This window comes from Balaenoptera ricei, chromosome 2 (assembly GCF_028023285.1).
Source record: "Balaenoptera ricei isolate mBalRic1 chromosome 2, mBalRic1.hap2, whole genome shotgun sequence".
Classification (NCBI taxonomy): domain Eukaryota; kingdom Metazoa; phylum Chordata; class Mammalia; order Artiodactyla; family Balaenopteridae; genus Balaenoptera; species Balaenoptera ricei.
In genome coordinates, this window is record NC_082640.1 from 59257908 (window position 1) to 59272944 (window position 15037).

Sequence of the window (15037 nt, forward strand, 5' to 3'; positions counted from 1 at the left end):
GGGTACCGGGGCTTTCAGCAACATTGTCCCATTGCCATTTTAGAAAGCTGGACTCAACCCCACAAATATTAACCGAGCACCTCCCACGTAGAGGCACTGCGCTTAGCCATGGGGAGATAATGGCAAAAGGAGCTGGCCCTGCCCTGGGTGGAGCTACAGTTTCATCTGGAGTTGCTCTAGCCCCCGCATCAGGGTAGAGGCTGGTGCAAGATGAGCAGATTATCACTAAATTGCAGGCTGAACCAGTTCCCAACTGGCAGTTGCAGGGCCTTTGTTTGAAGGGAGTCATCTGAAGAGCTCTAAGGAGAAGCACTTCTCAGCAGATGTGCCAGAGCCAGCCAGGGCGGCCACTTGGTACAGCAAGTTTGTGCCCACTGCTGCCCGCCACCCTGTCTCCACAGTGCAGCCAGAGAGTCTCATGGGCAATGCGGGGTGTGTGTGTAGGAGGTTCCCACAGGGGAATTCTCAAAGCACCAAGTAGGAGTCTCTATGGTAGGGGAAGTGTGCTGGGGGAAGGCAAGAGGGGCCAACCACCCCCAGCTCATCAGCGATTTCACTCCTAGGGGTGTACCCAACACAAGTGTGAACATACATGCACCAAAACACATACACCAGAATGCTCATGGCAGCACTACAATGGCCCCTGGCAACAACCTAAATGTCCATCAATAGTAGAATGGATGGCTAAAGTGGGTTTTAGTCACACACTGGAACACTACACAGCAATGAGAATGAATGAACTATTGTTAAACCCAGCAACACTGATAATTCTCACCAACTTAATATTGAGCAAAAGAAGCCGAACACAAAAGAATATCTATTACGTGACTCCGTTAATAAAATGTTCACAGAGAGGCAAAAATGGATCTCTTTTAGGAGTCAGATCAGGGGTTCCCCTGGGGTTGGGGGGGAGGGTGGGAGCTCACAGTGATTGGGAGGCAGCACAGGGGGCTTCTGGAGTGCTGGCAATGTTCTAATTCTGGACAGGGGTAAAACAGGAGTGTTCACTTTGTGATAATGCATCGGACTGTACACTTGTGATTTTTGTATTTTCTTTGGGAGTATTATATTGCAATGAGAAGTTTATTTTTAAAATTATCAATGAGCATAGTACAGTGATTGGTGTATTTTGGTGGCTGTGTGATGAGGAGGACATTGGTTGGAAGTTACAAGGCACAGGTTCTAGACTTTACCTGCCTGGACGAAGATGCCATGTGACCCTGTGGCCCCTTTTTGGGTCTCAGTTTTCTCATGCAAAAATTAGAAGGGTGTGTATGTGAATTATATGATTTTTTCAGAAACTCAGCACAATGCTTAAACTGTGGCTAACCTGACTCCTTATTTAAAAAAAGAAAAAAGAACCTAAGACTTGGTCAGAGCTGGAGCTATTTTCCTGTTTCCTTGTTAAAGTGGTCACGTGAAGATTTGGCTCCATTACTAATGGCCCAGCTATCTGACCTTGGCCACAGAAGCAGGTGTGAGGTGGCCTGGAAAGAACACGGTGGGCTTTGGGATAATTCAGTCTGGGTTACAGTTCTGGCAGGGTCCCTGTCTTAGTTGTGTGTGAACTTGGGCAAGCTACTTAACCTCTGAGTCTCCGTTTCCTCACTGGTAAAATGAGGGTGAGTGTGCCCTCTCTGCTGGGCAGGTGTGAAGGTTAAGTAAAAAGTGCCCAGGGACTTCACTGGTGGTCAGTGGTTAGGAGCCCCCACTTCCACTGCAGGGGGCACGGGTTTGATCTCTGGTCGGGGAACTAAGATCCTGCATTGCCTCGTGGTGCAGCCAAAAAAAAAAGTGCCCAGCCCTTGGTAGGTGTAGCTGCTTTCCCTATATTCCATGAGGTCCCAAAGTTAGGTAGGTGTCCTGCTGGGACCAGGCCAAAGAAGACATCTATCTGACCATTCTGACACTTTGCTGATCCAAACTAAACAAAGCAAGTAGAGATGGCTGGGGAGCCCTTGGGGAGCAGAGCCCTCCTTTACATGTGGGACAGAGACTGTGTCATGGGGGCCCCCCTACCCAGGCACCTGCCCGTGAGGCCTTGGGAAGCTGGGGCTTGGAGAGGGATCAGAGTAGAGGGAGGGGTACAGGCTAGTGTTCTGGGGCCTGTCTTCACTCCTTGTGTGGCCTTCCCAGTGCCTTGCGGATGTGCTAACAGCACGTGCTCGGAGGTCCAACCTTTCATAATGTGCTCAACTCTGGGCCCCTCTATGAGGGGCTGTTGACAAACAGGACTCCAAGGAAGGGTCCTGGAGAATGGGAAGGATCTTGACACATGAGGGACAGGTGGAGAAACTGCTGGGGTGGGGGCAGTGTAGCTCAGGGAAGACTCTAGAGGGCGTAGGGTCATTGCTTTCGCTAATCCAATGGGCTCTCTGAATTTCCTGGCCTCCTGTGTGGAGGCTAGTATTTCCCCAACCCCAACTCTCTCAGAGAATCCAAATCTCTGAAAGAGTTTTATTTTTTTATGACTTATTTTCTAATTATACACATATACATAAACACACACACAATATATGTTCATGCAAAAAAATGGAAACACATAGGAAAGCAAAATAAGAAAATAAAAATCACGCATAATTTCATCATCAGAGATAGCTGATTTCTGTGTATATCCTTCAGATTTAGATAATAATCACCAGATATATTTTATCAGTCAGAGTTTTTGGTGGCAGGCAACAGAAACTGGCTCTGGCGATCGCTATTAGATAAAGTATAATTAGCTGCTGTATTAGGAAAACTCCTCAAATTACAATAGCTTTACACAGCATAGATTTACTTCTTGCTCACATAAAGCCCCAAACAGCTATTCCTGAGGGGTGTGGGCATGTGGGGGGGAAGCTCTGCTTCACACAGATGTACAGATACCCAGGCTGAAGCTGGCTCCATCATTCAATACATGGCTTCCAAGGTCAGCAGTCAATACGCAGCCAGAGGACAGAGGAAGACAGAGTGGAGGATTATGCAGGAGGATTTTGTGGGTCTGAAGTGGTGTCCATACTTTCCCTTTACATTCCGTTAGCCAGGATTCAGTCATGTGGCCCCACCTAATGGGAAGGCTGTAGGAGGACTTGTGGAATTGACAGGATGCTGGGCCCCCCGCCTTAAGACTGAGAGGTGTTTCAAGATGCTTCAGGGAGCAAAGAAACAGGAAGCAATAAACATGGCGACCACCTCATAGCCAGGCAGGCTGGCCACTGCTGCCTCTACCAGGGCTGCCAAGAATTGCCTCCAATTCCTCCTCAACTGCTGGGGTGAGCCCATAAAAGCAAGAGGGATAGGAAAGATAAAGCCTACAAATGTAAATTTTACCTCCCACTCCCCAATTTGGAGGTGTTTTGTCCTCAGGGGATCCCACTCCATGATTTCCTGGGTCCTTGACCTACCCCAATGGTTTTGAAACAGTAAGTACATAAAAAGATGCTCAGCATTGTTGGTTCTCAGCAAAATGCAAATTAAAACCATGAGGTATGACTACTCATTCACCAGAAAGGATTAAAATAAAAAACACTGACAAAACCTAGAGCTGACAAAGATATAGGGCAACTGGAACTCATACACATTGCTGGTGTATACAATGGGAGTAACTAGAGAAAATTGTTTAGCAGTTAAACATACACCTATTCTATGACTGAGTAAGCCCACACCTGGGTATTTACTGATGAGAAATGAAGCCATATGTTTACATAAAGATTCGTACAGCAGCTTTATTCATGATAGACTAAAATAGGAAACAATGTAAAAGTCCATCATTGGGGAGGTGGAGTCAAGATGGCAGAGTAGGAGGATGTGGAGTTTGTACTCCTCACAACTAGGGCACCTACCAGGCACTGGTGGGCAAACTTGGACACCTAAGGGGATGGGAGGAATCCCCACGCAGCCAGGTAGGAAGTGGTGGGGAAGGAGGGGGGGAGGAAAAGTGGAGGTGGGATGGGACCAGTGCCCCTGAGGAGTAGCTGGGGGAGAAGAGGGGTTCCCACACTCAGAGGGGTCCACTCACGGTGAGGGGATTAGCAGGGACAGGGAGAGACCTTCGGGGGATCAGGGGATTGGAGGGGAATGCGGCCAGCATCTCCCCTGCTCGCTTGGGCACCAGCAAGCCTGCTGGTGTCCCAGGCCTGAACCTTCACCCTCCAGGGCCCCCTCCAGCCACACAGGTCCTGAGCCTAAGCCCCACACTCTGCCCTCCGCCCCCCGGGCCTTTTTTTTTGCTGTTGTGGTTCTGTTTTGCTTTGCTGTTTCATTTTTATTTTATATTTTTATTTTTCTAATTTTATTTTATTTTTTATTCTTTGTTATTGTTCTGCTCCTTTTTGTTTGTTGCCTTTTTTTTTTTTTTTGCCATGCCACGAGGCTTGTGGGGTCTTGGTTCCCAGGCCAGGGGTCGGGCCTGAGCTCCTGTGGTGGAAGTGCTGAGTACCAACCACTGGACTAACAGAGAACTTCAGACCCCAGGGAATATTAATCAGTGTGAGCTCTCCTGGAGGTCCTCATCTCGGCACCAAGAGCCGGCTCCACCCAACTGCCTGCAAACTCCAGTGCTGGATGCCTCAGGCCAAACAACCAGCAAGACAGGAACACAGCCCGACCCATCAAAAAAAATGAGACGACAAAAAAATATGTTACAGATGAAGGAACAAGGTAAAAACCTATAAGATCAAATAAATGAAGAGGAAATAGGCAACCTACCTGAAAAAGAATTCAGAGTAATGATAGTAAAGATGATCCAAAATCTTGGAAATAGAATGGAGGCAATAGATTGAGAAAATACAAGAAATGTTTAACAAGGACCTAGAAGAACTAAAGAAAAACCAAACAGTGATGAACAACACAATAACTGAAATGAAAAAATAAACTAGAAGGAATCAACAGCAGAATAACTGAAGCAAAGAACAAATAAGTAAGCTGGAAGATAGAATGGTGGAAATAACTGCTGAGGAGCAGAATAAAGAAAAAAGAATGAAAAGAAATGAGGACAGTCTCAGAGACCTCTGGGACAACATTAAACACACAAACATTTGAATTATAAGGGTCCCAGAAGAAGAAGAGAAAGAGAAAGGGTCTGAAAAAATATTTGAAGAGATTATAGTTGAAAATTTCCCTAACATGGGAAAGGAAATAGCCACCTAAGTCCAGAAAGCACAGAGTCCCACACAGGACAAACCCAAGGAGAAACATGCCAAGGCACATATTAATCAAACAAACAAAAATTAAATTCAAAGAAAAAATATTAAAAGCATCAAGGGAAAAGCAACAAATAACATACAGAGGAATCCCCATAAGGTTATCTGCTGATTTTTCAGCAGAAACTCTGCAGGCCCGAAGGGAGTGGCAGGATATATTTAAAGTGATGAAAGGGAAAAACCTACAACCAAGATTACTCTACCCAGCAAGGATCTCATTCAGATTCGGTGGAGAAATCAAAAGCTTTATAGACAAGCAAAAGCTAAGAGAATTCAGCACCACCAAACCAGCTTTACAACAAATGCTAAAGGAACTTCTCTAGGCAGGAAACACAAGAGAAGAAAAAGACCTATAAAAACAATTAAGAAAATGGTAATAGGAACATACATATCGATAGTTACCTTGAATGTAGATGGATTAAATGCTCCAATGAAAAGACACAGACTGGCTGAATGGATACAAAAACAAGACCCGTATATATGCTGCCTGCAAGATACCCACTTCAGACCCAGGGACACATACAGACTGAAAGTGAGGGGATGGAAGAAGGTATTCCATGCAAATGGAAATCAAAATAAAGTTGGAGTAGCAATACTCATATCAGATAGAATAGACTTTCAAATAAAGACAATTACAAGAGACAAGGAAGGACACTGCATAATGACTAAGGGATCAATCCAAGAAGAAGATATAACAATTATAAATATTTATGCACCCAATATAGGAGCACCTCTATACATAAGGCAAATACTAACAACCATAAAAGGGAAAATCAACAGTAACACAATAATAGTGGGGGACTTTAACACCTCACTTACACCAATGGACAGATCATCCAGACAATATAAATAAGGAAACACAAACTTTAAATGACACAGTAGACTAGATAGACTTAATTCATATTTATAAGACATTCCACCCAAAAGCGGCAGAATACACTTTCTTCTCAAGTGCACACAGAACATTCTGCAGGATAGATCACACCTTGGGTCGCAAATCGAATTAAATTTAAGAAAATTGAAATCGTATCAAGCATCTTTTCTGACCACAACACTGTGAGCTTGGAACTCAATTACAGGAAAATAAAACTGTAAAAAGCACAAACACATGGAGGTTAAACAATTCACTACTAAATAACCAAGAGATCACTGAAGAAATCAAAGAGGAAATTAAAAAATACATAGAAACAAATGACAATGAAAACATGATGACCCAAAACCTATGGGATGCAGTAAAAGCAGTTCTAAGAGGGAAGTTTATAGCAATTCAATCTCACCTCAAGAAACAAGTAAAATCTCAAATAAACAATCTAACCTTGCACCTAAAGGAACTACAGAAAGAAGAACAAACAAAACCCAAAGTTAGTAGAAGGAAAGAAATCATAAAGATCAGAGCAGAAATAAATGAAATAGAAACAAAGAAAACAATGGAAAAGATAAATAAAACTAAAAGTTGGTTCTTTGAGAAGATTTAAAAAAAACTGATAGACCTTTAGCCAGTCTCATCAAGAAAAAAAGGGAGAGGATTTAAATCAATAAAATTAGAAATGGAAAAGGAGAAATTACAACTGACACCACAGAAATACAAAGGCTCATAAGAGACTACTACAAGCAACTATATGCCAATAAAATGGACAACCTGGAAGAAATGGACAAATTCTTAGAAAGGTATAAGTTTCCAAGACTGAACCAGGGAGAAATAGAAAATATAAACAGACCAATCACAGTAATGATGTTAAATGTAATTAAAAATCATCTAACAAACAAAAGTCCAGGACCAGATGGCTTCACAGGCAAATTCTATCAAATATTTAGAGAAATGCTAACACCCATCCTTCTCAAACTCTTCCAAAATATAGCAGAGGCAGGAAAACTCCCAAACTCGTTCAACAAGGCCACCATCACCCTGATACCAAAACCAGAGAAAGATATCACAAAAAAAGAAAATTACAGAACAGTATCACTGATGAACATAGACACAGAAATCCTCAACAAAATACTAGCTAACAGAATCCAACAACACATTAAAGGATCATACACCATGATCAAGTGGGATTTATCCCAGGGATATAGGGATTCTTCAGTATATGCAAATCAATCAATGTGATACACCATATTAACAAGTTAAAGAATAAAAACCATATGATCATCTCAATAGATGCAGAAAAAACTTTTGACAAAATTCAACACCCATTTATAATAAAAACTCTCCAGAAAGTGGGCATAGAGGGAAACTACCTCAACATAATAAAGGCCATATATGACAAACCCAGAGCAAACATCATTCTCAATGGTGAAAAACTGAAAGCATTTCCTCTAAAATCAGGAACAGGATAAGGATGTCCACTCTCACCACTACTATTCAACATAGTTTTGGATGTCCTAGCCACGGCAATCAGAGAAGAAAAAGAAATAAAAGGAATACAAATTGGAAAAGAAGAAGTAACACTGTCACCGTTTGCAGATGACATGATACTATACACAGAAAATCCTAAAGATGCCACCAGAAAACTACTAGAGCTAATCAATGAATTTGGTAAATTTGCAGGTTACAAAATTAATACACAGAAATCTCTTGCATTCCTATACACTAATGATGAAAAATCGGAAAGAGAAATTAAGGAAACACTCCCATTTACCATTGCAACAAAAAGAATAAAATACCTAGGAATAAACCTACCTAGGGAGACAAAAGACCTGTATGCAGAAAACTATAAGACACTGATGAAAGAAATTAAAGATGATACAAATAGATGGAGAGATATACCACGTTCTTGGATTGGAAGGATCAATATTTTGAAAATGACTATACTACCCAAAGCAATCTACAGATTCAATGCAATCCCTATCAAATTACCAATGGCATTTTTCACAGAATTAGAACTAAAAATTTTACAATTTGTATGGAAACACAAAAGACCCCAAACAGCCAAAGAAATCTTGAGAAAGAAAGATGGAGCTGGTGGAATCAGGCTCCCCAACTTCAGACTATACTACAAAGCTACAGTAATCAAGACAATATGGTACTGGCACAAAAACAAAAATACAGATCAATGGTATAGGATAGAAAGCCCAGAGATAAACCCACACACCTATGGTCACCTAATCTATGACAAAGGAGGCAAGAATATACAATGGAGAAAAGACAGTCTATTCAATGAGTGGTGCTGGGAAAACTGGACAGCTATATGTAAAAGAATGAAATTAGAACACTCCCTAACACCATACACAAAAATAAACTCAGAACTGATTAAAGACCTAAATGTAAGACCGAACACTATAAAACTCTTAGAGGAAAACATAGGAAAAACTCCCTTTGACATAAATCACAGCAAGATTTTTTTTGACCCACCTCCTAGAGTAATGAAAATAAAAACAAAAATAAACAAATGGGACCTAATTAAACTTAAAAACTTTTGCACAGCAAAGGAAACCATAAACAAGATGAAAAGACAACCCTCAGAATGGGAGAAAATATTTGCAAATGAAGCAACTGACATAGGACTAATCTCCAAAGTATACAAACAGCTCAGGCAGCTCAATATCAAAAAAACAACCCAATCAAAAAATGGGCAGAAGACCTAAATAGACATTTCTCCAGAAAAAACATACAGATGGCCAAGAGGCACATGAAAAGATGCTCAACATCACTAATTAGAGAAATGCAAATCAAAACTACAATGAGGTATCACCTCACACCTGTCAGATGGCCATCATCAAAAATCTACAAACAGTAAATGCTGGAGAGGGTGTGGAGCATTTACTGTTGGTAAATGCTGGTGGGAATGTAAATTGATACAGCCACTATGGAGAACTGTATGGAGGTTCCTTAAAAAACTAAAAATAGAACTACCATATGACCCAGCAATCCCACTACTGGGCATATACTCTGAGAAAACCATAATTCAAAAAGTCACATGTACCCCAATGTTCATTGCAGCACTATTTACAATAGCCAGGACATGGAAACAACCTAAATGTCAATCGACAGATAAATGGATAAAGAAGTTGTGGTACATATATACAATGGAATATTACTCAGCCATAAAAAGGAACAAAACTGGGTCATTTGTAGAGATGTGGATGGACCTAGAGTCTGTCATACTGAGTGAAGTCAGTCAGAAAGAGAAAAACAGATATCGTATATTAACGCATACATGTGGAATCTATAAAAATGGTACACATGAACCTTTTTGCAGGGCAGGAATACAGACACAGACATAGAGAACGGAAGGGTGGATACTGGGGTGGGGGAAGGGGAGGGTGGGATGAATTGGGAGATCAGGATTGACATATATACACTGCCATGTGTAAAATAGATAGCTAGTGGGAACCTGCTGTATAGCACAGGGAGTTCAGCTTGGGAGGGGATATACGTATACATATAGCTGATTCACTTCGTTGTACAGCAGAAACTAACAGAACATTGTAAAGCAATTATACTCCAATAAAATAAAAAAAGAAAAGGAAAAGAAGTCCATCATCAGGATAATGGATAAACAAACTGTGGTCTATCCATACAACAGAATTCTTCTCATCAATGCAAATGAACTACTGATACACATACAGCCATGGATAAATCTCAAAAGAATATATAATAAGCAAAAACAACCAGACCAAAAAATATACACACCATATGGTCCCATGGATGTGGAGTTCAACAGCAGGCAGACTCAATCTGTGGTGACAGCTCAGGATCCAGTGGTCACCTCTTATCCACAGGGGATAGGTTCCAAGACCCCCAGTGAATACCTGAAGCCACAGATAGTACTGAGCCCTATATATACTATGTTTTTTCTTATGCATACATACATATGGTAATGTTTAATTTATAAACTAGGCACAGTAAGAGATTAATAACAATAACAAATAATAAAATAGAACAATTATACCAATATACTGTAATAAAAGTTATGTGAGTGTGGCCTCTGTCTCTCAAAATTTCTTATTGTACAAACTTCATGCCTTTTCCACCTTCACTAAGCACTTATCAGGCACTGTGGCCATAACTCTTTCAGTCTGAGGTGTGACAGCAAAACTTGCTCGAATTTCTTTTTCCTTCTTCACAATTTCACAGATAAAAGATTCGTTCTTACCAAAGATCTTAGCAACCTCAGCATACAATTTTTCTTTCCTTATTAAGTCAAGAACTTCCACCTTGTCACTTAAAGGAGGCACATTACGGCTTCTCTTTGGCATATCTGAATTGCCAGCATCACTACTCTTGCGCTTTGGGGCCATTATTGAATAAAATAAGGGTTACCTGAACACAAGCACTGAGATAATGTGACGGTCGATCTGATAATGGAGACGGCCACTAAGTGACTAGCAGGTGGGATACGCAGGATGGCGCGAGATTTCATCATGCTACTCAGAATGGCACGCAATTTAAAATTTATGAGTTATTTCTGGAATTTTCTATTTAATATTTTTGGACTTCGGTTGACCACAGGTAACTGAAACCATGGAAATCGAAACCATGGATAAGGGGGGACTACTGTAATGAGGAAACTTTCTGGGGTGATGGAAATACTCTCCATCTCTTGATCTGGGTGGTGGTCACATGGGTATACACATGTGTAAAGTCACTGATTGGTCCACTGGAGTTCTGTGTATTTTACTATGTGTAATTTATACTTTAATAAGGTACTATGAAAACCTAAAAATGATAAAGGTTGGCCTCTTTTGGGGTTACAATGGTCCCTCTCAGGTTCACGCTGGGATTTTCTGAATTCTGCCCCCTGCCTCTGGGTGTGTAGGGGGATGTGCTCTCTGTGGCTGCTGGGAGTGGGACTTGGACCCAAGTTTGGGACACTTGTCGCCTGGTCTCTGGGAGGCCTGAAGCAGGGGGACGTGGTGCTCTCTCTCCCCACTGCACAGCGACCAGAGGTTTCTGTAAAGACCTAGACCCTCTTGGTCCTCACTGGCAAACAGTATGCCTCGCTGCTGTTTTAATTTGCAGTCCTTTGATGAGCAGTGAGGTTGAACTTTTAAAATATGGTTACTGGCCATTTTCAGTTTTTTTGTTCAGAGCCTGATGTTTTCCAGGGCCCTCTTCCACAAACCACTCGTCCACTAACCAGAAAGGAAAGATATATTTCTGACAAGCAAGCATTTCTAAAGGATCTCTTTTTTGCAGCAAAATTCTGTTCTTTCTTCTGTGTTTCTCCCAGGAGGGAGTATCTTTTTAGAGGTTTTTTTTTTTTGTAATGACAATAGTAATAATTATAAATGGAACCAGATGATCATTAAAGCAGGTAAAATAGTTTCAAATCCCCCAAACTCGACAGCCGGTAGCATTCCAGAGCTCTCCCCACAATTTCGATGCCTTCCCAGAGGCTGAGGGTCCTGCGGCCTTCTCTGTAAAATATGCTCAACCCCTCCTTCTAGATCTACTCTACCCTACAAACACTCACACACACAGCCCCTCACACACATGCACGTGTGCATGTACACTCACTCACACTCCCCCACCAAATGTTTGTGAGTTTAGCAGACTAAAGATGGGGTGGGATGGAGGTGAGGAGACAGAGTAGGAGCTGACAGCCCCCTTCATCCAAGATGCTCTTCATCTTGCCAGCTCCCCTCCCTCCTCTCTTCTCATTTGCCTCCACATTCCTTCCCCAGGACATAAATTCCTCCTCTGTGTCATGCCAGGCAATTTGCCATCATCTTTTAAGGCTCTGCCCAGAGAATCTCAAACTCCTCTCTAATGTGCTTACTAACATTTTTTCCAAAGATGGTTTCTGTTCTGAGAACTCAAAGCCAGCTACTTAGATGTCCGTGTTTCTTTAAATGGTACTTCTTGTCATCACAATAGAATTGCGGTGTCTCTGCTTCTGAACAGATTCCAGGCTTGTTCTCCTAAGTCCTGAGCTGGTGAACAGCACTGAGCTATGCTGACAGTGCAAATAAGGGTCCTGAGTGGGACTTGGAGCCAAGAAGGGTGAGCCGGGTTCAGACCATGGAGAAACTTCAATGCCAAGGGAAAGAATTTGGATTTGATTATTCCGTTCAGGGATCCATCAAAGGCTTTAGAGCTGGATTGTGACTGGAACAGAACTGGGCTTCTGGAAATTTCACCATCTGGCTGCTGCATAAGTAGCTGGCATTGAAGGAGAGTGATTAGAGGGGGCTAGGCAAGGAGGATGAGGGCTTGTCTTAAGGCAGAGGGCAGATCTGGGAGACTTTCCTGAGGAGTAGCCAGAGCCTCCGGTGACGGGGAAGGAGAGAGAGAGGAATTGATGGCAGCCTGAGTGTCTAAGGGGGACGCCAACTCCTCCCTCCTGGGCTGGGATAGTCTGTAATTTGCTAAGAACCATACTTAATATGAGACAGGACCAGTCAAGGACATGGACAGATCTGAAGAAACTATTAAATAAGTATGGCATTAACTAGACACACAGGGCATCCTATAACAGTGGCGTCATTAAGGTGAGTGTCTCAGCTCAGTTCTCCTGGAGAAGGGAGAGAGATTTCAGCCTTCCATCCCACTGGGCTTTTTGTATTTCCCAATGTGATACTTCTAGGCAAATGCATTTACAGAGCTCTTTGCATCAAATAACAACATTGCATGTTGTGCCGAGTACTATCCTAAGAGCTTTTTACTGGGTAATTTATATATACATGTGTGTGTGTATAATCATATATATAATCTTATATATGCCTCACAGCCCTATGAGGTAGGTCCTCTTTCATAGATGACAAACTGAGGCAGCCAAGTTAAGTAACCCTTGGCCAAGGTCACACAGCTCGGAAGTGGCAGAGCCAGCATCACACCCAAGGGTGCTGATGGGTTTATTTCCTGGAAAGAACCAAATTAGGAGACAGCAGAATAGCCTTCTGGGCCCAGCTCAGCAGCTGACCAGGGCAAGGTGGGGCAGGTCATCTTTTAAATGTACACTCTCTCATGAGGGTGAGGAGTGATGGATGTTTGCGACCTTAAGGAGATAGTTTCACAGGTATATACATATATGAAACTGTATCAAATGGTACACTTCGTTATGTGCAAGTCATTGTATGTCAATCATACCTCAAAAAAGCTGTTTTAAAGAACTGATAACAAGTATATGATGAAATTAAAATATTTGTAATATTTCTACAGGAACTCTTATCTTATGTGACCCCATTGCAATGTTTGAGCATGATGCATAAAATTCATGATTCACTTCTGAATCTAAGTGTTGCTTTGAGAATTTTGCTCTGCCTCAGAAGAGCAAAGTGTCTCCAAATTAAAACTAAGAGCCACAATGACTCAAGAAATGTTTTGTCATCTGGCATTACTGAAAACAGAACACAAAGTATGCAATGAGGCTGTTTATAACAATGTAGCGATTTTGCTGAAATAAAGGAAAACAATAAATATTATTGAATAAATATACAGCAATTTCTTAAAGTGCACCACTTAAAGCCCTTTGGGGGCTTCAACTCTTAGAATCCAACTCTGCCCAGTGGTCCACACCCCACTCCATCTCTGTTCCAGAAACACTGGTTCTTTGAAGAGGTCAAGGTCTTACACATATCAGGGCCTTCACCTGTGCTGTTGCCTGTGCCTGGAACTCCACTGCAGGCCCCGCAGAGAAGCCTCCTTCTCAACCTCTAGGTCTCAACGTGAACATCACCACCCCCCACACACACACACACGACCTCCCTGACCACCCAGAACTCAAGAGAATGAATACTCTTCCTTCGTGGCTCTCATCAAAATGCGGAGTTAGAGGTTTATTTCCCCGCTGGCCCGCGTAGGCTCTGTCTGTTCCCAGATGTGCTCCCAAGCCTCCCACCGTGCTGGGAGGCAGAAGGTGCTTTCCTGACATGCTGAAAGGATGGATGCATGTCCTGTCTCTGGACTCTGTGACCTCATGAGAGGGGTGCCCTGATGGGAACGTTGTCTGTAAAGTACAAATATGCTGCAGGATGACCACTCCCTCACTTTCTTAGTTCTTACTCCCCCAATGAGAGGCACCCCCGACCTCTGGGGGCAGCCGCTCTGGGTGAGGGCTGAGTTCCAGGGGGGAAGCGGGCTCTCAGAGACCATGCCCTCACCCACAGAAACATCACAGAACCTTGGGTTTTGTCAAAGCAAGGTGGCTGTGGATAACTACTTCAATACAAGTTCTTGGAAAAACTCCAGGGGCTGGAGTGCTGGCAAAGTGGGCCCACGCTGGGGGTTCCCCAGAGTGCCGAGATTCAGGTGCTCCAGCCTGGCCAGACCGTGCGCTCCCCCAGGGCAGAATCGGCCTGCATGCAGCACTGTACTGCCAGTGCCCAGCACAGAGCCAGCACGCAGCACGTGCACACCGACCACCTGCGGTGGTGCAACCAAGAAATTCCGTCTTGAGAGCCCTGGCTCCCTGCCAGGCACAGGTTAATACTGTCCCCATTAATCCTTACAATACGCCCACGAAGTCGGTGCTCTTATCCCCATTTTACAGAGGTGGGAACTGAGGTTTGGGGAGAGGTAATTTGCCCAAAGTCGTACAGCCAGTGAGAGGCAGGGCCTCTCCAAGCAGAAGTCCTTAGGGATCGTCAAACAGTGGCCTGGAGTGACAACTGTTATTTTAGGGGCCAACAAATTAACATCCTCCCATTGGAGAAACCCTGTGACACCCCGCTGCACCCTGCAAGCACCAGCTCCACTGTTCCCGGCCTGGGTGCCGCCTGGGCACTGGCCCTCTGCTCCTTTCACCACCCTAGCCTCTCATGGTTTGGGCTCCTCTCCACATTCCTGCTTCTCTTGCCTCTCGGATGGCTGTTCTTCCTCCTCCCACTTCCTAAAGGCAGGTGTTCCCCATAGCTTCTCCTTGCTACCTTCTTCCTCTCTCTACACTCTCCCTCTAGGCCAGCCTGTCAAC